The sequence below is a fragment of the Silene latifolia genome, chromosome Y, assembly GCF_048544455.1.
Source record: "Silene latifolia isolate original U9 population chromosome Y, ASM4854445v1, whole genome shotgun sequence".
NCBI classification, from domain to species: Eukaryota; Viridiplantae; Streptophyta; class Magnoliopsida; order Caryophyllales; family Caryophyllaceae; genus Silene; species Silene latifolia.
This window is the reverse complement of record NC_133538.1, coordinates 384,889,733-384,892,760: the sequence shown is the minus strand read 5'-3', so window position 1 is coordinate 384,892,760 and position 3,028 is coordinate 384,889,733. Positions and strand designations below refer to the sequence as shown.

The 3,028-nt window shown below is 43.5% G+C and overlaps 1 non-coding gene across 1 annotated transcript; it reads left to right on the top strand.

Moving 5' to 3' along the window:
* The first annotated feature begins 2,502 nt into the window (after positions 1–2,502).
* LOC141635762 (small nucleolar RNA R71) lies at positions 2,503–2,608 on the top strand. The gene has a single exon (XR_012540424.1). It is a non-coding gene; the product is annotated as a small nucleolar RNA R71 (small nucleolar RNA).
* The last annotated feature ends 420 nt before the right edge of the window (positions 2,609–3,028 follow it).

The following is a 3,028-nucleotide window of genomic DNA, read 5'->3' as shown; positions in this document are numbered from 1 at the left end:
ATTCCCCAAACCTGCATAAAAACACTCGCAAAAATATCCCAAAATACCAAATACGAATAGTAACAATCTATAGTCTTCTAATCTATGCTAAAAATGACTAAATTCAAATTGTCCTAATTAAGAGCGATAAACAAATCCAAAAGAAATTAAAATTTGTTTATACAATTTGTTACACGGGGCATTTCCCCGCTCACTTCTCAAAGCAATTCAGTAGCCCCTCGGAGGGCTTCTGACTGGAGGACGTCATCTCAGCAACATTAATCATCCTCTTCAATTTCCATGAGCCTGAACTTGAATCGTTAGGAGGAGAATAGTTGACGTCCACATACGCGCGAACTTTTCTCGTCCTTACTCCTTTCTCACTAGTTTTAACATCATCGCTCCCACTTTGACTGACATCAATTGCATAATAACCATTGATGACTCCTTCATTATTTTCATCTGTACCTGCAGCAAGGAAAACAGACGAAGTTTCCTCCTTTTTGCTCTCAACCTAAGGCGGAGGGGTCACGATAGCAGCACAATATTCCAAATCTTCATTTGGAGTATCAATAGGAGGGTCAGTAGAAGAGAGGGCAATGCAAGGCTGAGGTTGCATGGGAGCCCTTCGGGACTTAGACTGATGGAATATCAATTCCTCATCCCCAACCTGGAAAGTTAATGTCTTGCCCCCGACGTCTATCACTGCACGGGCAGTAAATAAAAATGGTCTCCCTAAAATAATAGGGGTATGGTCATCTTCGGGGATGTCAAGTACAACAAAGTCAACGGGAATAAAGAACCTCCCGATCTTAACAGGTATGTCTTCTATAACACCTAGTGGTCGTGATATACTACGTTTGGCCATCTGAACAGTCATATTTGTGCAATTAAACTTGGTCAAACTAAGTCTCTTAGCCAGAGACAGCGGTAAGACACTCACGCTAACGCTAAGATCGCATAACGCGTTATCAATCAAGTGGGTACCAATATGACACGGAATCGAAAAACTACCCGAGTCTGACTGTTTGGGAGGTAAATTATTCTGAACTAGGGCCGTCCCTACCTCGGTCAAAGCTACCGTCTCATGATCATTAATGTGCCTCTTACGTGATAAAATTTCTTTCATAAATTTAAGGTAAAAGGGTACCTGTGTCAGCAATTCGGCGAATGACACAGTGACTTGCAAGCTTTTCAGGAGTTCAACAAATTTGCCGAATTGTTGATTAGCCTTAGTATTCTGCAAACGCCTCGGGAAAGACACCGTGATGGGTATCTCGAGCCCTTTGTTCCTCTCTTCCAATATATCGGCCAGATCAAGCTCTAAATCCTTCGATCGAGACTTCTTCCCTCTCGAACGTGGTCTTTCAGGTGATTTTTCACTCGATCGAGCACTAGCAGGCTCTCGATCGAGTTGTTCTTTATCAGCATTACTCGATCGACCAAAAATATCATTCGATCTAGCATATTCTTCAGAAAATTCACTCGATCGAACAGTTTTATTTAATCGATCGAGCTCTTCTTTTTCCTGTTCACTTGATCGAGAAGAAATTACACTCGATCGAACACTTTCTTCAGCATTTTTAGTAGATCGACCCCCAGAAATTAGTCGATCGAGTACTTTCTTTGTCGTCAGCTCTTTTTCTTCAACAGAACACTGTTCATCAGCAGTAATTTCCTTCCCCGGGTCTGATTTCGGTCCTTCATAAGAATAACTGCTCCTCAAATTAAATAAATTCACCGTCTTATGTGGATTCTTATCAGCTTGTGACGGTAAATCTCCTGGTTTCCTTGTGGACTTGTTCGCGGCTAACTGGGCAACTAGAGTTTCAAGTGCCTTGATAGATGCATCTTTTTGTTGATCACTTAGCTGCCACTGCTTTGTCAAAGACTGCAACATCGTCTTCAACTCACCTATCTCACTTACCCCACCATAAGATGATGCACCCTGATTAGGTGTAGGGAAGGAAGGAGGCTTCTGAAAGCCTTGCTGAGCCTTATGAGGAGGGACATATGGCTGTTGCTGCTGCGGAGGAGGGGTAGAATTGAGCACATTTTGACTTGTCCACCTCAAATTGGGATGGGCTGCCCCTTGGTTATTATAATAAGAACCCCCCTCCTTGCCTGTATTATTGAAAAGCAAGGACATGTTCCTTCTCTGTAAGACAGCTAACAGCACTGTGACCGTTGTTGCTCCCACACCTCTCACATGTGACAGTCTCCCCTCTAGTAAGCAAATGAACCGTCTGAGGCTCCCCAGCAGAATGCAACTCCAACTTATCAAATCTAGCATTTACGGCTTCTAGCTGAGCCACAACTTGCTTATCGACTGCATGAACTATTCTAATACCATCCCTCGGGTTTCCATACTCAGCACAGTGGGTCGCCATCTCTTCAATAAGGGCCCATCCCTTATCATCGTCAGTGTTCTTTTGTAATCTTCCGTTGGATGATGCATTAAGTATGGCTCTGTGTACATCGTATAGCCCATTGTAGAACTGATTGGACGAAAACCACGGATCAAAACCATGGTGAGGAAGAGACCTCACCAACCTCTTGAAACGACACCACGCTTCATAGAAAGTTTCATCAGGTGCCTGCTTGAAACTAGTGATTTTTGCCCTCATCTGATTAGTGCGCTGCGGAGGGAAATATCTCTTATAAAAAGCAAGAGCAAGGGTCTCCCAGTCTGTGACCCCTGCGGCCGTGCGGTCCAAATCAGTCAGCCACTCCCTCGCTGAGTCAATCAAAGAAAAAGGAAACAACACCTCCTTAATCTTGTCTTGAATTACCCCCTTTGTGGCGGGGATAGTAGAACAGTAGTCCGTAAAGACCTCCCTATGCTTCCTCGGGTCTTCAGCTGCCACACCTCTAAAGAGATTTCTCTCAACCAGATTGATATATGATGGATGGATGTCAAAAGTATACCCATCCTCAGTCTGGAGATTGAAACCTTTAGGAATAGATGATGCTTTAGGCTCCGAATGACTTGCAATATTCGGCATCTTTACTGGTTGGTTTACAGAACTGAAAGTGTCTTCTTTAAAAG